We start from the raw sequence: 27,479 nt of genomic DNA on the forward strand, positions 1-27,479 counted from the left end.
CTTCACCCCTTCACCTGTACACTGTTACAGGCAGCCTGGTGACATGCTATCTTTAAAGGGGACTGACGTCAGCAATCCCTGTCACCACTTCAACATCACAGAATGATTTGTTCTGGCTCCAACAAAGGGCTGTCCGCCTTACAGTCTGGCTTTGTGAGTTCCCATTGGTTGCATTATCCTTGTTCACAAACAAACGGAGCAAAGGCCTACCATGAATGGGCTATAATAAGGTCCTCTGGCCCGTCTGTCAACAGCCTCTGAGTTATACTCTTTCTTTAAGGCTGCCAATGATGTAGCACTCATTGCAGCCTGCATGCAGTATAAGATGATTGTGTCCAGTAAGCAGTGCTATACACTCCAGTAGGCTGGTTAGAGAGAGACCTTTATACTGTATATCCAACCACTATTCAAACCCTAGCAGAAGCTCTAACCTGCCTTATTCAAATGATAAGAAATCAATATATTTTTACTGTCAGAATTTCCTTTTCAACGTATATCAAGGACATATCAAAATAGTAGTAGAAGTATTAGAGCCACAATGAACTATGTTCCCGCTCTCAACCCAGTACTATACTGCCAGTCAATTTGATGTCACTTTTGTAGGGGAACGAGGAAAACGTAATAAAATAAAAGCCTGCATTTCAACAGATTGTATTTATATCATTAGCTGGCAAAAAAATATATTGAAATGTAATCAATGGCCGCTTTAATTGTGGCAATAAGGTAAGGCAATAAGTATTTTATGAAAAAAAAAAAGTTTAAAAAAGTTTTTTTCAATAATGAAATAATAAAATGCTGACACTGGTATGTTTAGAATATTGGGCTGTAGAGAAAGAAACTATACTGTCTTAGGTAAAGTGGGGTGGAAAATACTCAGTAGGATCTTTACTAACCAAGAATGTGTAGTTTTGGAGGGGGACTGTGCAGTACATATCCAGCAACATTTTGTTATCCACCCCCTCCATAGCTCCCAATACAATAGATTACTATTAAGATCAGTTTAATGGTCAATTGCACACAAGGTCCAATTTAAATTTTACTTCCGCCTTTTAACCCAACCCCTCCGAAATACACACATACATATACATACAGTTGAAGTTGGAAGTTTACATACACCTTAGCCAAATACATTTAAACTCCTGACATTTAATTCTAGTAAAACTTCCCTGTCTTAGGTCAGTTAGGATCACAACTTTATTTTAAGAATGTTAAATGTCAGAATAATAGTAGAGAGAATGATTTATTTAAGATTGTATTTCTTTCATCACATTCCCAGTGGGTCAGAAGTTTACATACACTCAATTAGTATTTGGTAGCATTGCCTTTAAATTGTTTAACTTGGGTTAAACATTTTGGGTAGCCTTCCGCAAGCTTCCCACAATAAGTTGGGTGCATTTTGGCCCATTCCTCCTGACAGAGCTGGTGTAACTGAGTCAGGTTTGTAGGCATCCTTGCTTGCACACGGCTTTTCAGTTCTGCCCATAAATGTTCTACAGTATTGAGGTCAGGTCTTTGTGATGGCCACTCTAATACCTTGACTTTGTTGTCCTTAAGCCATTTTGCCACAACTTTGGAAGCATGATTGGGGTCATTGTCCATTTGGAAGACCCATTTGCAACCAAGCTTCAACTTCCTGACAGATGTCTTGAGATGTTGCTTCAATATATCCACATAATTGTCCTCCATCATGATGCCATTTATTTTGTGAAGTGCACCAGTCCCTCCAGCAGCAAAGCACCCCCACAACATGATTTTTCCACCCCCGTGCTTCACGGTTGGGATGGTGTTCTTCGGCTTGCAAGCCTCCCCCTTTTTCTTCCAAACACAATGATGGTCAACAGTTCTATTTTTGTTTCATCAGACCAGAGGACATTTCTCCAAAAGTACGATCTTTGTCCCCATGTGCAGTTGCAAACCATGGTCTGGCTTTTTTATGGCGGTTTTGGAGCAGTGGCTTCTTCCTTGCTGAGCGGCCTTACAGGTTATGTCGATATAGGACTCGTTTTACTGGGGATATAGATACTTTTGTGCCTGTTTCCTCCAGCATTTTCACAAGTTCCTTTGCTGTTGTTCTGGGATTGATTTGCACTTTTCGCACCAAAGTATGTTCATCTCTTGGAGACAGAACGCGTCTCCTTCCTGAGCGGTATGATGGCTGCGTGGTCCCATGGTGTTTATACTTGCGTACAATTGTTTGTACAGATTAACGTGGTACCTTCAGGCGTTTGAAAATTGCTCCCAAGGATGAACCAGACTTGTGGAGGTCTACAATTTTTTTTCTGAGGTCTAGGCTGTTTTTTCCCCATGATTTCAAGCAAAGAGTCACTGAGTTTGAAGGTAGGCCTTGAAATCATCCACAGGTACACCTCCAATTGACTGAAATGATGTCAATTAGTTTATCAGAAGCTTCTAAAGCCATGACATCATTTTCTGGAATTTTCCAAGCTCTTTAAAGGCACAGTCAACTTGTATGTAAACTTCTGACCCAACTTCTAACCCACTAGAATTGTGAATTTTAAGTGAAATAATCTGTCTGTAAACAATTGTTGGAAAAATGACTTGTGTCATGCACAAAGTAGATGTCCTGAACAACTTCCCAAAATTATAGATTGTTAACAAGAAATTTGTGGCGTGGTTGAAAAACAAGTTTTTATGACTCCAACCTAAGTGTATGTAAACTTCTGACTTCAACTGTACATATACAGTACAAGCACCTATGTTGTAGCTAGCTACAGTCGCTAGCCAAGCTTGCAGTTTATCCATGCAACTATGGGCCAGTCTAGCCAAGCTAGATTTCTGCTTAATCTATGCATGGTAGGGCTAGCTTAGCCAATAACCAACTGTATTCGTTTCCATTGTTTCATTGTGTGGCTTATTTATATTTTTGGGATAGACGATGGTAGACCTGATGCAAACACCGGTGGTTGAAGATGGCGCCGCCAGAGATGACAGCATCGCAACTGGCTCTTAGACAACTTTGCAGTGTGTTTAGATTTTTCGATGATTTATTTTTATATTATTAGCTCAGGAAATGTTTTGTGTCCTTACATACAGCCGGGAAGAACTATTGGATATTATTGTGGCGGTAACCCACCAGAACTACCAGCATTACGACCAGGAATATGACTTCCCTCGAGCAGATCCTTTGTTCAATCTCCCCAGAGCAATTGCACTTATTCCAGAGGCTGACCCAAAACATCGCCGGCAGAGGAGAGACACTCAAGGCGGCCTGCTGGTTCGACTTAGGAGGCGTGCACACCACCCACCACTTCCGAGTATATTACTTGCTTATGTTCAGTATTTGGATAATAAAGTTGATGAGCTTAGATTAATGATTTCTTTCCAGAGAGACATCGGGGCCTGTAACATACTTTGCTTCACGGAAAAATGACTCTCTCGGGATACTCTGTCGGAGTCAGTAAAGCCAACAGGATTCTCAGTACATCACGCAGACAGGAATAAATATCTCTCCGGGAAGCAGAAAGGGGGGTGTTTCATGATTAACGACTCGTGGTGTAATTCTGGGAACATACAGGAACTCAAGTAATTTTGTTCACCTGGCCTAGAATACCTCACAATTAAATGCCGATCATATTATCTCCCAAGACGATTCTCCTCCGTCATCGCCACAGCCATTTACATCCCAACTCAAACCACATATTCTGAGGCTGCATTTATTGTAACTGGGAATTTTAACAAAGCAAATCGGAGGACTAGTTTGCCGAAATTCTACGGCATTGTTGGGACTGTTACTTTCTTCTTTGTTACTTTCTTCTTTATCTTCTTTCTTATATTTGATGCCGAACAAGCTGCAGAACTTCATCAGCATCAGATCCACTATCTCATCTTCGTCTGAGGGCTGTAAAAATAAAAAAAAGATCAGGGTAGCCTAGTGGTTAGAGCGTTGCACTAGTAACCGGAAGGTTGCAAGTTCAAACCCCCGAGCTGACAAGGTACAAATCTGTCGTTCTGCCCCTGAACAGGCAGTTAACCCACTGTTCCTAGGCCGTCATTGTAAATAAGAATTTGTTCTTAACTGACTTGCCTAGTTAAATAAAGATATATATATATATTGGTCTGACATTAATACACCTACAGTAGCCAATGGTCACTGTTAAATGGGGTAGTTGATACTGTATTGTTTAAATGACAATGCCCATGAAGCCGGTGTTTGGATGATATTTTGGCATGGGTGTTGGCCAACTGTGCTAACATATCCTCCAAACACCGGCTTCTAGGGCATTATCACGGGCCTGGACATGTACTGGCTTAAGCAGGGGGACACATCTGGCACTGCAGGATTTGAGTCCCTGGCGGCGTAGTGAGTTACTGAAGGTAGGCTTTGTTACTTTGGTCCCAGCTTTCTGCAGGTCATCCACTAGGTCCCCCCGTGTGGTTCTGGGATTTTTGCTCACCGTTCTTGTGATCATTTTGACCCCACGGGGTGAGATCTTGCGTGGAGCCCCAGATCGAGGGAGATTATCAGTGGTCTTGTATGTCTTCCATTTCCTAATAACTCCCACAGTTGATTTCTTCAAACCAAGCTGCTTACCTATTGCAGATTCAGTTTTCCCAGCCTGGTGCAGGTCTACAATTTTGTTTCTGGTGTCCTTTGACAGCTCTTTGGTCTTGGCCATAGTGGATTTTGGAGTGTGACTGTTTGAGTTTGTGGACAGGTGTCTTTTATACTGATAACAAGTTCAAACAGGTGCCATTAATACAGGTAACGGGTGGAGGACAGAGGAGCCTCTTAAAGAAGAAGTTACAGGTCTGTGAGAGCCAGAAATCTTGCTTGTTTGTTGGTGACCAAATACTTATTTTCCACCATAATTTGCAAATAAATTCATAAAAAATCCTACAATGTGATTTTCTGGATTTTTTCCCCCTCATTTTGTCTGTCATAGTTGAAGTGTATCTATGATGAAAATTACAGGCCTCTCTCATATTTTTAAGTGGGAGAACTTGCACAATTGGTGGCTGACTAAATACATGTTTGCCCCACTGTATATGTAACGGATGTGAAACGCTAGCTTAGTTAGCGGTGGTGCGCGCTAAATAGCATTTCAATCAGTGACGTCACTTGCTCTGAGACCTTGAAGTAGTAGTTGCGGGTTTTGTGGAGCGATGGGTAACGATGCTTCGTGGGTGACTGTTGTTGATGTGTGCAGAGGGTCCCTGGTTCGTGCCCGGGTATGGGCGAGGGGACGGTCTAAAGTTATACTGTTACATTGATGCTGTTGACCCGGATCACTGGTTGCTGCGGAAAAGGAGGAGGTCAAAAGGGGGGTGAGTGTAACGGATGTGAAACGCTAGCTTAGTTAGCGGTGGTGTGCGCTAAATATTGTTTCAATCAGTGACGTCACTTGCTCTGAGACCTTGATGTAGTAGTTCCCCTTGCTCTGCAAGGGCCGCGGCTTTTGTGGAGCGATGGGTAACGATGCTTCGTGGGTGACTGTTGTTGATGTGTGCAGAGGGTCCCTGGTTCGTGCCGGGTATGAGCGAGGGGACGGTCTAAAGTTGTACTGTTACATTGCAAAAGCCGCGGCCCTTGCAGAGCAAGGGGAACTTCAAGGTCTCAGAGCAAGTGACATCACCGATTGAAACGCTATTTAGCGCGCACCACCGCTAACTAAGCTAGCCGTTTCACATCCGTTACATATACACACACATCATATATTTTCAACATTTTGTGTCTAAATAATGAGCAATTTTGGAATGCTGTTCTAAACAATTTGTCATGAGGCTGAAAAAGTTTTGCAGCTTTAAAGATCATTGCAGCTTTAAAGATCATCTCCTTGATATCATATGCTATCTGGGGGACCACCAACCTCCTTGCGTGCCTCATCGGTAATCTGGCCCTCTCACTACACAAGACGGAATCGATTTGCTATGGTATGATAATTGTGATCAATTTGAAGCATTGGTAATTGTGAGCTTACCCACTAGCATTCTGTGACTCAGGGCCCAGGTCCACCACAAACCCCCCTCCCCTTTAGAGGACCACACTGCACCAGATGAGTTGGGCTCTGAGTCTGGCCTGGGTTTGGTACTGCCAGGGACTGTGGAGGGTCTTTGAGGCGTTTTCGCTCGCAGAGCGGTTCCAGCCTGGCCCATAGGAGCCCATGTCCTCCACCTCCCATGAGTATGGAGCATGGCAGTCAGGTACAGCCTGGCACATGAAGCGGGCGATGCGGCAGGAGTTCTTCTGCACCCTCACCTGGCGAAGTCGGGTATTACCAACCAGTTTGGAGTTCCCATCAGTGATGAAACCTTTAACACACCATTTGCTTTTGTTGACACAGAATTCAATCTATACCTTTATTTAGGACATTTTAGAGCTTAATGTTTCTGTTCTTTAGAGAATCCTACCTGGGTACTCTCTGAAGAGGTTGCTGAGAAGAGAGGTATTTGCCCAGGTGAACACATCTTTGTGACTCATGCTGTCTGAGATCCCTTGGCTGAAATATGCCGAATGTGCTGAGTCAGGAAGTAAGCATTAGGGTCCCGCTGGCCATATGCCACCAGGAGCAACATCCACATGAACCCCATGTAGGCAGAATCATAGGCCTTGAACATTCATGTTAACCAACAGGTGCAGTGAATGAAAAAGCGACCTTATAGAGCGGTCCTTCCCCATAGGTCAACCCATACATCATGGTGAAGTAGCCTGATACTCCGCTGGTGGCTAACACCAGAATCCAGCCAATGAACGCAAACCACCAGGGAAGCCCGCCTTGACAGCACTTTTTACTGCCACTGTCCCCATCACTGCTCTCTGCTTGGCCTGGGCTTCGAGCCAGCTGTTCCCATCCCAGGCTGGAAGACTCTAGCAGTCCCTTCATGCACTGGACCTGCTGCACTGCCCGGCAGTTGCTGTCTGGGTTGGGGAAACGAGAGGGTCCCAGTAGGCTCAACTCCTTCTCTACATGGCATAGCTGCCTGTACAGATACTGGCTGTTGTTGCTCCTTTTCTGTCTCCCATCCCCAGTCTTCTCAGGGCTCCCACATAGGCTGGTCTCTGAAAACAGAGCTGCATAGGAAATATGTGGGTCAGACAGAGTTTAATATTTTTAACTAATACTGATGATCATCATTGTAGGATCTGGAGGCTCGGGCTGTACCTTGCAGATTGGCTACCCCTAGTGAGAGAATGAGCGATCCCTCTTTCTTGGAGGCATCAGTGTAGAACTCTCCACTGGCTCGGTTCTGCTGCCGGATGATGTCCTCCACCAGAGAGAGCAGAGAGTTGATATCAGTTTGTTGTCCAGGCTTCATCTCTAGCTCCAGGTGTGGAATGGGGCTCTTCATAGCAATCTTCTTTATGTCCTGAGAGAATACAGTACATTAACAGCCTTGCTAATGTGGTGAGAATACAGAATAAAGACAGTCAGGATGAGATTACACTTACAATTGTCTACTTACAAATCATGACTGACATACAGTATCTAAAATTCGTTTTTATGGTAGGCATATGTTGGCTTCAATTGGAATATTAATATATTGACTTATTTTACCTTGATGACTGTGTCTTGTGTGAGTTCTCTGTCCCTCTGTGGAGACGAAGGCTGTGAGGGAGACACTGCCAGTCTTCCCCTGCTTGGACACCTCTGCCTTGGGCTTTCCAGGCTTAGTCTCTCGGGGGCGGGTGTTTCTGAAGATACTCACAATGAGGAGATGAGTTAGAAACATTATGATTGAACTCTGAACTCCAATCATCAGCTGCTGCCAGGTGAACTCGATATGACCTACAGGAGAGAGAGAGAGAAAATCTTAATGTTCTGAAAACATGTTATTATTTCCATACTGCACCAATACTGTGCAGGCGTCCATACCCAGGTCCATGGTCTGCTCAGAGGGATCGGTAGGGATGCCCCAGAACATGATGCTGGTCAGCATGGTACACAGCAGCAGAGAGAAACAGCAGGAGACTCGCTGGACATGTGAAGGTGCTCGTTGGAGGCCGGCTGATCACAGAAAACCAGATGTGGCCATCACAGAAATCCTTTGCCGTCCTCATGAAGAACAGATTACTGCAGAATATACAGTATAGGAAGCTTGTACCATAATGGACAATTATCTTGTTATTTATGTTTTACCATTCGAAGGTGCATTCAAGTTTCATGTCACCTGAATTTCTTCAAATCCATCTCTGTGGCTACAGGGAAAACTTTATCCAGAGTGCACTCACTCATATCTATGGCCAGCCATGAGTTACACAGGAAGTGCCACTTCTGTCCTGTCTCTACATCTTGCACCATATTTTGTTTATATACCTGCACGAAAACGTATCGTCAACTAGGCCTACATCTTTACTTCAAAGTTCAACTTTGGTCATGGAGTTCTCCTCCTCCCCCTTTCCTACCAGGCAGGGTGTCCCACTGAGTTGTCATGCCACAGCCTGATCCCCCAGAGAGAAGGGTGTGGTCAACAGGTACATATCCACTGCACCCCTCTCAAACACAGGCTTGTCAGGGTCAGTGAGGTGGTGTGGCTCACTCTCTCCCTCCGTGCCTAGCAGAGTCACAGTAACCTGCAGCATCAACACAGAGTCAGGGTGACTGAGTGTGGTTTTATCAGAGAACAGAATATGATGTCCTGCAGCAGTGGAAGCTGTTGGTACTGACCTGAGAGGAGGTGGAAGCACCACGCCGATGCCCAGTGCTGATATTCAGCATGTAACGGTATTCAGCCAAGGGGTCATTATCTTCCAACAATGTTACCTTCACCTACAAGAAGTAACACTTGAAGGTAAAACTTTGCATCAACAGCAAAGATGATAAAATGGTAGCAGTGGTTTTTCAAGTCAGACCTTGGTTGTGTCCTGGATGTCCTTCCTGCGTGCCCATATTACCACCAATACGTAAGCAACAAAGATGGAACCAATAAAGCACACCACGACAGGATTTTGGGCAAAGGTGGCAAAGAGCTCAGCTGTCATGTTTTGTCATTTATTATCTTGTCTTGTCCCTGTGCTTCCCATTCTATTCGTTTCCCTCTGCTGGTCTTATTAGGTTCTTTCCCTCTTTCTATCCCTCTCTCTCCCCCTCCCTCTCTCACTCTCTCGCTCTCTCTTCTCTCTATCGTTCCGTTCCTGCTCCCAGCTGTTCCTATTCCCCTAATCAATCATTTAGTCTTCCCACACCTGTTCCCGATCCTTTCCCCTGATTAGAGTCCCTATTTCTTCCTTTGTGTTCCGTTCCTGTCCTGTCGGTTCCTTGTCTAGAATTCACCGTGCTGTGTTTGTGTATCGCCCTGTCGTGTCGTGTTTTCCTCAGATGCTGCGTGGTGAGCAGGTGTCTGAGTCTGTCTGGTTCAAGTGCCTTCCCGAGGCAACCTGCTGTTCACCTGCTGTTCAAGATCGAGTCTCCAGTTTGTCCTCGTCATTTCGAGTGAAAGTTGTGTTTTTGTTTGTATTTACTTTACTGGATTAAAGACTCTGTTTTCGCCAAGTCGCTTTTGGGTCCTCTTTCACCTGCATGACAGAAGGAACCGACCAAGGAATGGACCCAGCGACTTCAGACGCTCGTTACACTGCCGTCGAGATCCAAGGAGCCATGCTCGGCAGACACGAGCAGGAATTGTCTGCTGCTCGCCATGCCGTGGAGAACCTGGCCGCTCAGGTTTCCGACCTCTCTGGACAGTTCCAGAGTCTACGTCTCGTGCCACCTGTTACTTCCTGGCCTGCCGAGCCTCCAGAACCTAGGGTTAATAACCCACCTTGCTACTCCGGGCAGCCCACTGAGTGCCGCTCCTTTCTCACGCAGTGTGAGATTGTGTTCTCTCTCCAACCCAACACATACTCTAGAGAGAGAGCTCGGGTTGCTTACGTCATTTCACTCCTTACTGGCCGGGCTCGAGAATGGGGCACAGCTATCTGGGAGGCAAGGGCTGATTGCTCTAACAGGTTCCAGAACTTTAAAGAGGAGATGATTCGGGTTTTTGACCGTTCAGTTTTTGGTGGGGAGGCTTCTAGGGCCCTGGCTTCCTTATGCCAAGGTGAACGGTCCATAACGGATTATTCTATTGAGTTTCGCACTCTTGCTGCCTCTAGTGAGTGGAACGAGCCGGCGCTGCTCGCTCGTTTTCTGGAGGGACTCCACGCAGTGGTTAAGGATGAGATTCTCTCCCGGGAGGTTCCTTCAGATGTGGACTCTTTGATTGCTCTCGCCATCCGCATAGAACGACGGGTAGATCTTCGTCACCGGGCTCGTGGAAGAGAGCTCGCATCAACGGTGTTTCCCTGCTCCGCATCGCAACCATCTCCCTCCTCTGGCTCAGAGTCTGAGCCCATGCAGCTGGGAGGGATTCGCATCTCGACTAAGGAGAGGGAACGGAGGATCACCAACCGCCTGTGCCTCTATTGCGGAGTTGCTGGACATTTTGTTAATTCATGTCCAGTAAAAGCCAGAGCTCATCTGTAAGCGGAGGGCTACAGGTGAGCGCAACTACTCAAGTCTCTCCATCAAAATCCTGTACTACTTTGTCGGTCCATCTACGCTGGACCGGTTCGGGTGCTACATGTAATGCCTTGATAGACTCTGGGGCTGAGGGTTGTTTCATGGACGAAGCATGGGTTCGGAAACATGACATTCCTTTCAGAGAGTTAGAGAAGCCTACGCCCATGTTCGCCTTAGATGGTAGTCATCTTCCCAGTATCAGATTTGAGACACTACCTTTAACCCTCACAGTATCTGGTAACCACAGTGAGACCATTTCTTTTTTGATTTTTCGTTCACCGTTTACACCTGTTGTTTTGGGTCATCCCTGGCTAGTATGTCATAATCCTTCTATTAATTGGTCTAGTAATTCTATCCTATCCTGGAACGTTTCTTGTCATGTGAAGTGTTTAATGTCTGCCATCCCTCCCGTTTCTTCTGTCCCTACTTCTCAGGAGGAACCTGGCGATTTGACAGGAGTGCCGGAGGAATATCATGATCTGCGCACGGTCTTCAGTCGGTCCCGAGCCAACTCCCTTCCTCCTCACCGGTCGTATGATTGTAGTATTGATCTCCTTCCGGGGACCACTCCTCCTCGGGGTAGACTATACTCTCTGTCGGCTCCCGAACGTAAGGCTCTCGAGGATTATTTGTCTGTGTCTCTTGACGCCGGTACCATAGTGCCTTCTTCCTCTCCGGCCGGGCGGGGTTCTTTTTTGTTAAGAAGAAGGACGGTACTCTGCGCCCCTGCGTGGATTATCGAGGCTGAATGACATAACGGTTAAGAATCGTTATCCGCTTCCCCTTATGTCATCAGCCTTCGAGATTCTGCAGGGAGCCAGGTGCTTTACTAAGTTGGACCTTCGTAACGCTTACCATCTCGTGCGCATCAGAGAGGGGGACGAGTGGAAAACGGCGTTTAACACTCCGTTAGGGCATTTTGAGTACCGGGTTCTGCCGTTTGGTCTCGCCAATGCGCCAGCTGTTTTTCAGGCATTAGTTAATGATGTTCTGAGAGACATGCTGAACATCTTTGTTTTTGTCTATCTTGACGATATCCTGATTTTTTCTCCGTCACTCGAGATTCATGTTCAGCACGTTCGACGTGTTCTACAGCGCCTTTTAGAGAATTGTCTCTACGTAAAGTCTGAGAAGTGCTCTTTTCATGTCTCCTCCGTTACTTTTCTCGGTTCCGTTATTTCCGCTGAAGGCATTCAGATGGATTCCGCTAAGGTCCAAGCTGTCAGTGATTGGCCCGTTCCAAGGTCACGTGTCGAGTTGCAGCGCTTTTTAGGTTTCGCTAATTTCTATCGGCGTTTCATTCGTAATTTCGGTCAAGTTGCTGCCCCTCTCACAGCTCTTACTTCTGTCAAGACGTGTTTTAAGTGGTCCGGTTCCGCCCAGGGAGCTTTTGATCTTCTAAAAGAACGTTTTACGTCCGCTCCTATCCTCGTTACTCCTGACGTCACTAGACAATTCATTGTCGAGGTTGACGCTTCAGAGGTAGGCGTGGGAGCCATTCTATCCCAGCGCTTCCAGTCTGACGATAAGGTTCATCCTTGCGCTTATTTTTCTCATCGCCTGTCGCCATCTGAGCGCAACTATGATGTGGGTAACCGTGAACTGCTCGCCATCCGCTTAGCCCTAGGCGAATGGCGACAGTGGTTGGAGGGGGCGACCGTTCCTTTTGTCGTTTGGACAGACCATAAGAACCTTGAGTACATCCGTTCTGCCAAACGACTTAATGCCCGTCAAGCTCGTTGGGCGTTGTTTTTCGCTCGTTTCGAGTTTGTGATTTCTTACCGTCCGGGTAGCAAGAACACCAAGCCTGATGCCTTATCCCGTCTGTTTAGTTCTTCTGTGGCTTCTACTGATCCCGAGGGGATTCTTCCTTATGGGCGTGTTGTCGGGTTAACAGTCTGGGGAATTGAAAGACAGGTTAAGCAAGCACTCACGCACACTGCGTCGCCGCGCGCTTGTCCTAGTAACCTCCTTTTCGTTCCTGTTTCCACTCGTCTGGCTGTTCTTCAGTGGGCTCACTCTGCCAAGTTAGCTGGTCATCCCGGTGTTCGAGGCACTCTTGCGTCTATTCGCCAGCGCTTTTGGTGGCCGACTCAGGAGCGTGACACGCGCCGTTTCGTGGCTGCTTGTTCGGACTGCGCGCAGACTAAGTCGGGTAACTCTCCTCCTGCCGGTCGTCTCAGACCGCTCCCCATTCCTTCTCGACCATGGTCTCACATCGCCCTAGACTTCATTACCGGTCTGCCTTTGTCTGCGGGGAAGACTGTGATTCTTACGGTTGTCGATAGGTTCTCTAAGGCGGCACATTTCATTCCCCTCGCTAAACTTCCTTCCGCTAAGGAGACGGCACAAATCATTATCGAGAATGTATTCAGAATTCATGGCCTCCCGTTAGACGCCGTTTCAGACAGAGGCCCGCAATTCACGTCACAGTTTTGGGGGGAGTTCTGTCGTTTGATTGGTGCGTCCGTCAGTCTCTCTTCCGGGTTTCATCCCCAGTCTAACGGTCAAGCAGAGAGGGCCAATCAGACGATTGGTCGCATACTACGCAGCCTTTCTTTCAGAAACCCTGCGTCTTGGGCAGAACAGCTCCCCTGGGCAGAATACGCTCACAATTCGCTTCCTTCGTCTGCTACCGGGTTATCTCCGTTTCAGAGTAGTCTGGGTTACCAGCCTCCTCTGTTCTCATCCCAGCTTGCCGAGTCCAGCGTTCCCTCCGCTCAAGCGTTTGTCCAACGTTGTGAGCGCACCTGGAGGAGGGTGAGGTCTGCACTTTGCCGTTACAGGGCACAGACTGTGAGAGCCGCCAATAAACGCAGGATTAAGAGTCCAAGGTATTGTTGCGGCCAGAGAGTGTGGCTTTCCACTCGCAACCTTCCTCTTACGACAGCTTCTCGTAAGTTGACTCCGCGGTTCATTGGTCCGTTCCGTGTCTCCCAGGTCGTCAATCCTGTCGCTGTGCGACTGCTTCTTCCCGCGACATCTTCGTCGCGTCCATCCTGTCTTCCATGTCTCCTGTGTCAAGCCCTTTCTTCGCACCCCGTTCGTCTTCCCTCCCCCCCTCCCGTCCTTGTCGAGAGCGCACCTATTTACAAGGTACATAAGATCATGGACATGCGTTCTCGGGGACGGGGTCACCAATACTTAGTGGATTGGGAGGGTTACGGTCCTGAGGAGAGGAGTTGGGTTCCGTCTCGGGACGTGCTGGACCGTTCACTCATTGATGATTTCCTCCGTTGCCGCCAGGATTCCTCCTCGAGTGCGCCAGGAGGCGCTCGGTGAGTGGGGGGTACTGTCATGTTTTGTCATTTATTATCTTGTCTTGTCCCTGTGCTTCCCATTCTATTCGTTTCCCTCTGCTGGTCTTATTAGGTTCTTTCCCTCTTTCTATCCCTCTCTCTCCCCCTCCCTCTCTCACTCTCTCGCTCTCTCTTCTCTCTATCGTTCCGTTCCTGCTCCCAGCTGTTCCTATTCCCCTAATCAATCATTTAGTCTTCCCACACCTGTTCCCGATCCTTTCCCCTGATTAGAGTCCCTATTTCTTCCTTTGTGTTCCGTTCCTGTCCTGTCGGTTCCTTGTCTAGAATTCACCGTGCTGTGTTTGTGTATCGCCCTGTCGTGTCGTGTTTTCCTCAGATGCTGCGTGGTGAGCAGGTGTCTGAGTCTGTCTGGTTCAAGTGCCTTCCCGAGGCAACCTGCTGTTCACCTGCTGTTCAAGATCGAGTCTCCAGTTTGTCCTCGTCATTTCGAGTGAAAGTTGTGTTTTTTGTTTGTATTTACTTTACTGGATTAAAGACTCTGTTTTCGCCAAGTCGCTTTTGGGTCCTCTTTCACCTGCATGACATCAGCTGTACGTGACACGTCTACGAGGTTGGGCATGACGAAGAAAGAGTTCCCGAAGAAGGTCAAGTGCGTACATAAGCACTGGTTGGCCAATAGCGTGGTTAAAGGACCAACCTAAGGAGATCACAGTTGGTTTATGTATTTCATTATGGCCTGGTCAAGGATTGCAGGGATTCTGCAATGTGCCTTTGTTTTATTATAAGGTGTTGTGTCGTACTTGTTGAACTCACCCTGCAGCCATCTTCACTCCAGGTGGATAAGGTTTCATTCCAATACTTGCACTGAGCAGCAATGGAGGTGACAGTCACAGTGGCATTGACGGATTTAACCCCTGCTTCTACAATGGGCCTCACCACAAGGTAATGCACCCCAACTTTTCCTGTCAAATCATTGGGACCCAGGACACAGGTGTATTTCTCCCCTGGACTCAAAATACACACACACACATTTTCTAAACATTAAATGTTATCAGTTCATCATACTTCACAATTGTTATGTCTACGTGATTCATATGTATGTTCAGGAGGTACATCACCTTACGTGTTGCTCTGGTGAGGCATCTGGGTCTTGACTATGTATTGCTCATTGTTTGGGTAGTCTTTATACCCCAGGAACAGTTGAAAGGCTACGTCCTTCGATGGCTTTATCTTCAGCACCAGTGTTACACCAGGTGAAGGGGCGTCGATCATCAGTGTGCTGTAGTTTCCCAAGTACAGTATTGTGCTTTTTGCTTGCCCTCCTTCAGGCCTTGGCAAGAAGATCTGAGCATCAAAGAAGAGGTTATGTTTTTCAAAATGTTTCACTCTCAAATGACATAGAATATGCAGGGATTTGCAGCGCCCTGACCTCAATCTCCTCAGATAGGTTCTCTATGAGGGATGACAGAACCATCTCCTCTAGTCAGGGAGACAGACCCCACTGTGCCGGTAATATTGTTCTCGCTCCATGAAAATGGGTTCTTCTTCAAACTCAGCATCTGTAACAAGCGGGAAATAGTGAATCAAGAGAGAGGGTTTAAAAGCACTACCTAATGTGAGCGTACCAAGTAATTAGGCGTCACTCTAAAGCGGGAAGGTGGAATAAACGAGTCAGGAGTAGGTTTTTCTGATTGAACACGGTTCTCTATTGAGGGTATTTTGTCAACAAAAACATTCTAACATAATCAATGAAAAATCTTCCAAGGAAAAAAAACACACATCTTCTTCTCCCGATGAAACAAGAACATAATAGGATAATCTTTAAACTACAACAAACATAAATCACGGGTTTGTCATCGTCTTCGTGGTTCTTTCAGCACAGCTTCTCTCTCCCGGTGGCCGTCTTCCAGAGATAGTTATTGAGTTGCTTATGTAGATTAGCCACTGTGTTTGCCACTGCAGATTGGAGCTCCTGCACTGGGGTACCGGACTTGGCTGGCCGCACCTTGGGGATAACAATTAAATGAGTGCTCCAATTACTAAATGGATGTGAACTATGGAGATGAAAGGCAAGACGGAGACCATACATTAAATCATTAGTAAAATATATATAAGATTATTGATTTTGTTTGGTAATAACAAACCTCAGTGGGGATTGTGGTACTTTCACGAGTCTTTGTGTTCAATTCTGTAACAGTCACTGTCATGCAGGTGATAGAGGACCCAAAAGCGACTTAACAGAAACAGAGTTTATTCAAGTCCAAACAGGGAATAACAGAAATCCTCTAGTCTGTAGAGGGGAATAACAAGAGAAGCGGCCACAGACTGCAGGTCGCTTCGGGTAGGCGCAGGCCGTAGTTGACAGAGACACCTGCTCACACGCAGCATCTGATGAAGGCAAAAAACACGACAGGACAGGGCGTAACACAATCACAGCACGGTGAATACTAAACAAGGAACCGACGGGACAGGAACGGAACACAAAGGAATAAATAGGGACTCCAATCAGGGGAAAGGATCGGGAACAGGTGTGGGAAGACTAAATGATGATTAGGGGAATAGGAACAGCTGGGAGCAGGAACGGAACGATAGAGAGAAGAGAGAGCGAGAGAGTGAGAGAGGGAGGGGGAGAGAGAGGGATAGAAAGAGGGAAAGAACCTAATAAGACCAGCAGAGGGAAACGAATAGAATGGGGAGCACAGGGACAAGACATGATAATAAATGACAAACATGACAGTACCCCCCACTCACCGAGCGCCTCCTGGCGCACTCGAGGAGGAATCCTGGCGGCAACGGAGGAAATCATCGATGAGTGAACGGTCCAGCACGTCCCGAGACGGAACCCAACTCCTCTCCTCAGGACCGTAACCCTCCCAATCCACTAAGTATTGGTGACCCCGTCCCCGAGAACGCATGTCCATGATCTTATGTACCTTGTAAATAGGTGCGCTCTCGACAAGGACGGGAGGGGGAGGGAAGACGAACGGGGTGCGAAGAAAGGGCTTAACACAGGAGACATGGAAGACAGGATGGACGCGACGAAGATGTCGCGGAAGAAGCAGTCGCACAGCGACAGGATTGACGACCTGGGAGACACGGAACGGACCAATGAACCGCGGAGTCAACTTACGAGAAGCTGTCGTAAGAGGAAGGTTGCGAGTGGAAAGCCACACTCTCTGGCCGCAACAATACCTTGGACTCTTAATCCTGCGTTTATTGGCGGCTCTCACCGTCTGTGCCCTGTAACGGCAAAGTGCAGACCTCACCCTCCTCCAGGTGCGCTCACAACGTTGGACAAACGCTTGAGCGGAGGGAACGCTGGACTCGGCAAGCTGGGATGAGAACAGAGGAGGCTGGTAACCCAGACTACTCTGAAACGGAGATAACCCGGTAGCAGACGAAGGAAGCGAATTGTGAGCGTATTCTGCCCAGGGGAGCTGTTCTGCCCAAGACGCAGGGTTTCTGAAAGAAAGGCTGCGTAGTATGCGACCAATCGTCTGATTGGCCCTCTCTGCTTGACCGTTAGACTGGGGATGAAACCCGGAAGAGAGACTGACGGACGCACCAATCAAACGACAGAACTCCCTCCAAAACTGTGACGTGAATTGCGGGCCTCTGTCTGAAACGGCGTCTAACGGGAGGCCATGAATTCTGAATACATTCTCAATAATGATTTGTGCCGTCTCCTTAGCGGAAGGAAGTTTAGCGAGGGGAATGAAATGTGCCGCCTTAGAGAACCTATCGACAACCGTAAGAATCACAGTCTTCCCCGCAGACAAAGGCAGACCGGTAATGAAGTCTAAGGCGATGTGAGACCATGGTCGAGAAGGAATGGGGAGCGGTCTGAGACGACCGGCAGGAGGAGAGTTACCCGACTTAGTCTGCGCGCAGTCCGAACAAGCAGCCACGAAACGGCGCGTGTCACGCTCCTGAGTCGGCCACCAAAAGCGCTGGCGAATAGACGCAAGAGTGCCTCGAACACCGGGATGACCAGCTAACTTGGCAGAGTGAGCCCACTGAAGAACAGCCAGACGAGTGGAAACAGGAACGAAAAGGAGGTTACTAGGACAAGCGCGCGGCGACGCAGTGTGCGTGAGTGCTTGCTTAACCTGTCTTTCAATTCCCCAGACTGTTAACCCGACAACACGCCCATAAGGAAGAATCCCCTCGGGATCAGTAGAAGCCACAGAAGAACTAAACAGACGGGATAAGGCATCAGGCTTGGTGTTCTTGCTACCCGGACGGTAAGAAATCACAAACTCGAAACGAGCGAAAAACAACGCCCAACGAGCTTGACGGGCATTAAGTCGTTTGGCAGAACGGATGTACTCAAGGTTCTTATGGTCTGTCCAAACGACAAAAGGAACGGTCGCCCCCTCCAACCACTGTCGCCATTCGCCTAGGGCTAAGCGGATGGCGAGCAGTTCACGGTTACCCACATCATAGTTGCGCTCAGATGGCGACAGGCGATGAGAAAAATAAGCGCAAGGATGAACCTTATCGTCAGACTGGAAGCGCTGGGATAGAATGGCTCCCACGCCTACCTCTGAAGCGTCAACCTCGACAATGAATTGTCTAGTGACGTCAGGAGTAACGAGGATAGGAGCGGACGTAAAACGTTCTTTTAGAAGATCAAAAGCTCCCTGGGCGGAACCGGACCACTTAAAACACGTCTTGACAGAAGTAAGAGCTGTGAGAGGGGCAGCAACTTGACCGAAATTACGAATGAAACGCCGATAGAAATTAGCGAAACCTAAAAAGCGCTGCAACTCGACACGTGACCTTGGAACGGGCCAATCACTGACAGCTTGGACCTTAGCGGAATCCATCTGAATGCCTTCAGCGGAAATAACGGAACCGAGAAAAGTAACGGAGGAGACATGAAAAGAGCACTTCTCAGCCTTTACGTAGAGACAATTCTCTAAAAGGCGCTGTAGAACACGTCGAACGTGCTGAACATGAATCTCGAGTGACGGAGAAAAAATCAGGATATCGTCAAGATAGACAAAAACAAAGATGTTCAGCATGTCTCTCAGAACATCATTAACTAATGCCTGAAAAACAGCTGGCGCATTGGCGAGACCGAACGGCAGAACCCGGTACTCAAAATGCCCTAACGGAGTGTTAAACGCCGTTTTCCACTCGTCCCCCTCTCTGATGCGCACGAGATGGTAAGCGTTACGAAGGTCCAACTTAGTAAAGCACCTGGCTCCCTGCAGAATCTCGAAGGCTGATGACATAAGGGGAAGCGGATAACGATTCTTAACCGTTATGTCATTCAGCCTCGATAATCCACGCAGGGCGCAGAGTACCGTCCTTCTTCTTAACAAAAAGAACCCCGCCCCGGCCGGAGAGGAAGAAGGCACTATGGTACCGGCGTCAAGAGACACAGACAAATAATCCTCGAGAGCCTTACGTTCGGGAGCCGACAGAGAGTATAGTCTACCTCGAGGAGGAGTGGTCCCCGGAAGGAGATCAATACTACAATCATACGACCGGTGAGGAGGAAGGGAGTTGGCTCGGGACCGACTGAAGACCGTGCGCAGATCATGATATTCCTCCGGCACTCCTGTCAAATCGCCAGGTTCCTCCTGAGAAGTAGGGACAGAAGAAACGGGAGGGATGGCAGACATTAAACACTTCACATGACAAGAAACGTTCCAGGATAGGATAGAATTACTAGACCAATTAATAGAAGGATTATGACATACTAGCCAGGGATGACCCAAAACAACAGGTGTAAACGGTGAACGGAAAATCAAAAAAGAAATAGTCTCACTGTGGTTACCAGATACTGTGAGGGTTAAAGGTAGTGTCTCAAATCTGATACTGGGAAGATGACTACCATCTAAGGCGAACATGGGCGTAGGCTTCTCTAACTCTCTGAAAGGAATGTCATGTTTCCGAACCCATGCTTCGTCCATGAAACAACCCTCAGCCCCAGAGTCTATCAAGGCACTACATGTAGCACCCGAACCGGTCCAGCGTAGATGGACCGACAAAGTAGTACAGGATTTTGATGGAGAGACTTGAGTAGTTGCGCTCACCTGTAGCCCTCCGCTTACAGATGAGCTCTGGCTTTTACTGGACATGAATTAACAAAATGTCCAGCAACTCCGCAATAGAGGCACAGGCGGTTGGTGATCCTCCGTTCCCTCTCCTTAGTCGAGATGCGAATCCCTCCCAGCTGCATGGGCTCAGTCTCAAAGCCAGAGGAGGGAGATGGTTGCGATGCGGAGCAGGGAAACACCGTTGATGCGAGCTCTCTTCCACGAGCCCGGTGACGAAGATCTACCCGTCGTTCTATGCGGATGGCGAGAGCAATCAAAGAGTCCACATCTGAAGGAACCTCCCGGGAGAGAATCTCATCCTTAACCACTGCGTGGAGTCCCTCCAGAAAACGAGCGAGCAGCGCCGGCTCGTTCCACTCACTAGAGGCAGCAAGAGTGCGAAACTCAATAGAATAATCCGTTATGGACCGTTCACCTTGGCATAAGGAAGCCAGGGCCCTAGAAGCCTCCCCACCAAAAACTGAACGGTCAAAAACCCGAATCATCTCCTCTTTAAAGTTCTGGAACTTGTTAGAGCAATCAGCCCTTGCCTCCCAGATAGCTGTGCCCCATTCTCGAGCCCGGCCAGTAAGGAGTGAAATGACGTAAGCAACCCGAGCTCTCTCTCTAGAGTATGTGTTGGGTTGGAGAGAGAACACAATCTCACACTGCGTGAGAAAGGAGCGGCACTCAGTGGGCTGCCCGGAGTAGCAAGGTGGGTTATTAACCCTAGGTTCTGGAGGCTCGGCAGGCCAGGAAGTAACAGGTGGCACGAGACGTAGACTCTGGAACTGTCCAGAGAGGTCGGAAACCTGAGCGGCCAGGTTCTCCATGGCATGGCGAGCAGCAGACAATTCCTGCTCGTGTCTGCCGAGCATGGCTCCTTGGATCTCGACGGCAGTGTAACGAGCGTCTGAAGTCGCTGGGTCCATTCCTTGGTCGGTTCCTTCTGTCATGCAGGTGATAGAGGACCCAAAAGCGACTTAACAGAAACAGAGTTTATTCAAGTCCAAACAGGGAATAACAGAAATCCTCTAGTCTGTAGAGGGGAATAACAAGAGAAGCGGCCACAGACTGCAGGTCGCCGGGTAGGCGCAGGCCGTAGTTGACAGAGACACCTGCTCACACGCAGCATCTGATGAAGGCAAAAAACACGACAGGACAGGGCGAAACACAATCACAGCACGGTGAATACTAAACAAGGAACCGACGGGACAGGAACGGAACACAAAGGAATAAATAGGGACTCCAATCAGGGGAAAGGATCGGGAACAGGTGTGGGAAGACTAAATGATGATTAGGGGAATAGGAACAGCTGGGAGCAGGAACGGAACGATAGAGAGAAGAGAGAGCGAGAGAGTGAGAGAGGGAGGGGGAGAGAGAGGGATAGAAAGAGGGAAAGAACCTAATAAGACCAGCAGAGGGAAACGAATAGAATGGGGAGCACAGGGACAAGACATGATAATAAATGACAAACATGACAGTCACCTTACCGACAGCTGTAGTTGCTCCCCAACAAGTAGAAAGATGAACGTGACTTTATTTACAGAACTGCAGCGCAGATGTTTACCTAAAATATATAGAAGAAAAACAATCTGATTACATAGATCTTTTTTTTTAAACTAAATCAATATGGCATTTTATCTTAATCTGGCTCTGGTGCTAAACTGTTTTGATGGGAGAAGGTCTCCTGAAAGATATAACACTGGCAAATAGGAATACTCACCTTGGTCAGTTTTAAAACAATATTGGCAGCCGTTTGTGCAAGATGTAGGTGTTGTACAGGTGATATTGAAAGGATCCAGAACGGTGCCATTCGGAGGGTAAATACGCCATGAAGGGGGACTTAAGGTGATAGTCAGAGCAGAGGTTACAGGTGGCGTAGCATCAGCAGCAGCATGTGTCGTAACACCTGGTATCTGAATGGTGTACCTGGCATATTCAAAAGTTTCCTTATCTAAACAACGGTGATATAAAGGGATATTGATATCTTATTTCCACTCGTGAACATGTTACATTAGGTCCATACTGTCTGAGGATGAATCAGTCCAAAATCAGCTCCTATAAATATCTCAAACAGAAAAAGCGATGTCAAATTGATCAGTCGGGAAAATGTCTAAATATGACAATTTGTTGACTTTTTTTCTGTCGATACGCTAAAGAACAGTTTGACGCAAGTTCAACATATCTGAAGGACATCCTGTTATCAACTGAGTTAACCAAACTTTTAGCCTGTACTTATAGTGTTTTTGGAATTGAATATAAGGAATAGATGCTCACCATAAACTATCACATGGAGATTCTGAAGCCTATCTGAAGCTTCTTTCAGGTAGTTTTTGCTGACTTTGTACTCTTTCTGACCATCTTGATCTTTTCTCTCCTTAAGTGTCTTTTCCCTGCGTTGTTGTAACAGTTTTGCAGGGCACCCTAGAAGACCACGGAGTTCAAAATGTTGTCCTCATGTACACTGAACTCTGGCTATTGTATAGTCAATCACCTGCAGTCCAAAAAGAATGTGTTTATGCATCAACTTGTTTTATTTATCTAGAATATGTCAACTCCAAATTAGGCAACATGGGTTCGTCAATAAATTGATTCATGCACTCTAACGAAACTCCTTCACACATGAAAACAAGCATTTCACTACACCCGCAATAACATCTGCTAAACACATGTATGCAACAAATACAATTTGGTTTGATACCAGTAAAAAATATGATTGCATTCAGCATGCAACAATAAAGGAATCTCAGACTTACTGTTGAAGGTTTTGGGTCCTCAATATGCCAAATTACCTTTGGGCAACTGGAGTTACAGTCCAATTTTAATTGTACATTAAAAAAAAAAACATTTTACATCCACTGTATTACAATTATCCTGGCAACTGAAAGAATATAGGTACTGTTTTTTAGCATAAAATAGATCATCTTAAAAACATTGAATTCACATTTTGTAACATAGTAACTTGATTATTGCTTTGTAAATACATAGCAATGGACAGTTATTGTTATCATACAAATGGTAATAGTAACAGTGTTGTACTAGAAACAGATTACCTTTGTAATAACAAAGCAATACATACATTATTATGTCATTATTATGCATTTAATGCAACATTATTATTAGTGTAATTACAGCATGCTCCATAGGCATGAGAGGAACTCATGTTAAATGTGACCAATTTACTTCTGAATTCTAATTAAATCAGTCAATTAACATGCTAATGTCATTAGCCACTTTCTACCACTCTAAATTCCAAGCACCTGCCTCTAACCCTAGGAAGCTCTTTGCCACCTTCTCCTCCCTCCTGAATCCTCCTCCCCCCCCTCCTCCCTCTCTGCAGATGACTTCGTCAACCATTTTGAAAAGAAGACGACATCCGATCCTCGTTTGCTAAGTCAAACGACACCGCTGGTTCTGCTCACACTGCCCTACCCTGTGCTCTGACCTCTTTCTCCCCTCTCTCTCCAGATGAAATCTCGCGTCTTGTGACGGCCGGCCGCCCAACAACCTGCCCGCTTGACCCTATCCCCTCCTCTCTTCTCCAGACCATTTCCGGAGACCTTCTCCCTTACCTCACCTCGCTCATCAACTCATCCCTGACCGCTGGCTATGTCCCTTCCGTCTTCAAGAGAGCGAGAGTTGCACCCCTTCTGAAAAAACCTACACTCGATCCCTCCGATGTCAACAACTACAGACCAGTATCCCTTCTTTCTTTTCTCTCCAAAACTCTTGAACGTGCCGTCCTTGGCCAGCTCTCCCGCTATCTCTCTCAGAATGACCTTCTTGATCCAAATCAGTCAGGTTTCAAGACTAGTCATTCAACTGAGACTGCTCTTCTCTGTATCATGGAGGCGCTCCGCACTGCTAAAGCTAACTCTCTCTCCTCTGCTCTCATCCTTCTAGACCTATCGGCTGCCTTCGATACTGTGAACCATCAGATCCTCCTCTCCACCCTCTCCGAGTTGGGCATCTCCGGCGCGGCCCACGCTTGGATTGCGTCCTACCTGACAGGTCGCTCCTACCAGGTGGCATGGCGAGAATCTGTCTCCTCACCACGCGCTCTCACCACTGGTGTCCCCCAGGGCTCTGTTCTAGGCCCTCTCCTATTCTCGCTATACACCAAGTCACTTGGCTCTGTCATAACCTCACATGGTCTCTCCTATCATTGCTATGCAGACGACACACAATTAATCTTCTCCTTTCCCCCTTCTGATGACCAGGTGGCGAATCGCATCTCTGCATGTCTGGCAGACAAATCAGTGTGGATGACGGATCACCACCTCAAGCTGAACCTCGGCAAGACGGAGCTGCTCTTCCTCCCGGGGAAGGACTGCCCGTTCCATGATCTCGCCATCACGGTTGACAACTCCACTGTGTCCTCCTCCCAGAGCGCTAAGAACCTTGGCGTGATCCTGGACAACACCCTGTCGTTCTCAACCAACATCAAGGCGGTGGCCCGTTCCTGTAGGTTCATGCTCTACAACATCCGCAGAGTACGACCCTGCCTCACACAGGAAGCGGCGCAGGTCCTAATCCAGGCACTTGTCATCTCCCGTCTGGATTACTGCAACTCGCTGTTGGCTGGGCTCCCTGCCTGTGCCATTAAACCCCTACAACTCATCCAGAACGCCGCAGCCCGTCTGGTGTTCAACCTTCCCAAGTTCTCTCACGTCATCCCGCTCCTCCGCTCTCTCCACTGGCTTCCAGTTGAAGCTCGCATCCGCTACAAGACCATGGTGCTTGCCTACGGAGCTGTGAGGGGAACGGCACCTCAGTACCTCCAGGCTCTGATCAGGCCCTACACCCAAACAAGGGCACTGCGTTCATCCACCTCTGGCCTGCTCGCCTCCCTACCACTGAGGAAGTACAGTTCCCGCTCAGCCCAGTCAAAACTGTTCGCTGCTCTGGCCCCCCAATGGTGGAACAAACTCCCTCACGACGCCAGGACAGCGGAGTCAATCACCACCTTCCGGAGACACGTGAAACCTCACCTCTTTAAGGAATACCTAGGGAATACCTAGGATAGGATAAAGTAATCCTTCTCACCCCCCCCCCTTAAAAGATTTAGATGCACTATTGTAAAGTGGCTGTTCCACTGGATGTCATAAGGTGAATGCACCAATTTGTAAGTCGCTCTGGATAAGAGCGTCTGCTAAATGACTTAAATGTAATGTAAATGTAATTACCCTGTTGTACACTTAAGGATTACAAATCTGTCAATAGTTTGAGCTAAATAATTTCTAACTCGATTCATTCCAGATATTTATCAACATTCTGTATGGCCACTTAGGCCAGTCCAAAAGCAGTATGATGTCCAACATATGTAACTGCCAAAATAAAGGAAACACTTGATTAAATGAGGGATACAAAGTATATTGAAAGCAGGTCCTTCCACACAGGTGTTGTTCCTGAGTTAATTATGCAATTATTATTATCCCTTCATTCTTCATGTAGCACTCAGTGTAGTTTCCTATGTGATAAAGACATATTTTATGTTGATTATACAATAGCTCCTTCCTCAAGTGGAATTTTGTTTTAGTGCATTTCCCTCCTTCACTACAGCTGTGTTTGTTTTACAATATTAAAAGTTCTATCCAGCTGCACTCCTCACTCTCTGCCTCACAAACACACACATCAAATACAAACCAAATTGGCAGATGAAGTGCAGCTCCTGGCTACAGTTGCTTGTTGCCTCCCACTGAAACCCTGAGCTCCTCAGTATGTGACCACAGCCAGCCCCTGGATCAGGGTCGTTCACCCAGTTAGAGTAGCCGACATCAGAGCCATCAAGCCAGGAGAGAGGACCTGAGGATTTACAGCACAAACACCCATGAAAGTATTATATTCTATATACACTGAGGGTACAAAACATTAGGAACACCTGCTCTTCAAAGTAGAGGAAATAAAGTATTATTTTCCCACAATATTAGATGTTCAACCTGACATGCTTACTGTGTACTATCTAGTTAATTTGATAAATACTATGATAGCTTGCGTTCTCGTGAGGGATGAGAACAAAAACAAAGGACTGGACAGCATATTGATATAAATGTGGCATGGTCTCCTAGCAATGGTTTGAGATTAATACATTAGAAATCTCCCAGCAAGAGGCCAGCTGACGTGGGAGTCAACAAGCCCAGCATCTGTCTTAGGTTGGGAGACCAGTGGAAATGTAACGGTTTTCTGTACAATTTCTGCTCAACTGAATACAATGCACTCTACTCCCACCCTTTGGAGATCCTTTGCATGATCAAAGGATCTAATGCATTAGTGTAATAAAATAATGCCCACTTTAGTTGAATGGGCTGCTCTCTTACCTTCAGCAACAGTGTTAGGTTTGGGGAGGCAGGTGCCAGACCCAGCCACCAGTCCTGCTCTGGCTGCAGGTGCTTCTGTAGGAACTGCTGTGTATCAATATTTAGAATGAAGGCCAGGTGTCCACCACCTCGCTCACACCAACCCTGTGCACTGAGGAAGGAACGTGGTAGAGCCACAAACTCATAACAGGAGCCGTTAAAGCCCTCTTGGTACTCTGGGCAGGATAGAGGTGCTATCTCAACCTCAGCACAAGACAGGCTTAAGAGGAGAGCCATCAAGAGCAACACAGAGAGATTAGTACTGTCCATATTCACTGTTACAGGCAGCCTGCTGACATGGTGTCTTTAAAGGGGACTGATATTACAGAATGACCTGTTATGTCTGACTGCACTTTCTTTGTGAAGTACCAATGGACATAATCCTTGTGTACAAACCAACAGACCACAGGGATATAGTGTCATGTTTTGTCATATATTGTCTTGTCATTATGCTTTCCCTTCTGTTCGTTTCCCCCTGCTGGTCTTATTAGGTTCGTTCCCTTTTTCTATCCCTCTTTCTCTCTTCCTCCCTCTCTCTCTTCTCTCTATCGCTCCGTCCCTGCTCCCAGCTGTTCCTATTCCCCTACTCAATCATCTAATCTTTTCACACCTGTTCCGTATCTTGCCCTCTGATTAGAGTCCCTATTTCTCCCCTTGTCTTCCGTTTCTGCCCTGTCGGATCCTTGTCTATTGTTCACCGTGCTGTGTTTGTGTATCGCCCTGTCGTGTCGTGTTTCCCTCAGATGCTGCGTGGTGAGCAGGTGTCTGAGTCTGCTAAGTTCAAGTGCCTTCCCGAGGCAACCTGCTGTTCAAGATCGAGTCTCCAGTCTGTTCTCGTCATTACGAGTGGAAATTGTGTTTTTTGATTGTATTTTACTTTACTGGATTAAAGACTCTGTTTTCGCCAAGTCGCTTTTGGGTCCTCATTCACCTGCATAACATATAGTGAATGGTCTGCAATAAAGTCCTCAGGAAAGGACCCTGTGTCAACAGTAATAATGGGTGCCTCTGAAGGCTGTCATTAATGTAACACACTGCAGCTTGCAGGTGTAGATCAACTTTATACAGGTTTGGCAGCAACAAACCAATGAACCAGATAAAGAACATCCGAGTTATCAAAGTCCAAAATACAGAGACTCTTTATATTTATACCACATATTAAACTTTACAGGGCCAAGAATTTCATGATCAACATTGGTACTGCTGTGAGATTACTTTTCAATCAACCACTGACCCAGACAGTGGCCTTGTCTCCCGACGGTCATGCGCAACTCTTCTGGACTTTTGACATCCTCAGTTGTAAAGGAAAATACATGTGTTAGTGTGGTGAACTCGACAAGCCTTCTGCCTGTT

General features: G+C 47.0%; 1 pseudogene; it reads right to left on the bottom strand.

The window, feature by feature from the left end:
* Window positions 1-5,935: 5,935 nt before the first annotated feature.
* Window positions 5,936-26,363, bottom strand: LOC124033487 (annotated as a pseudogene).
* Between the last annotated feature and the right edge of the window lie 1,116 nt (window positions 26,364-27,479).

The sequence above is a fragment of the Oncorhynchus gorbuscha genome, linkage group LG04 (genome assembly GCF_021184085.1).
Source record: "Oncorhynchus gorbuscha isolate QuinsamMale2020 ecotype Even-year linkage group LG04, OgorEven_v1.0, whole genome shotgun sequence".
Lineage (NCBI taxonomy): Eukaryota > Metazoa > Chordata > Actinopteri > Salmoniformes > Salmonidae > Oncorhynchus > Oncorhynchus gorbuscha.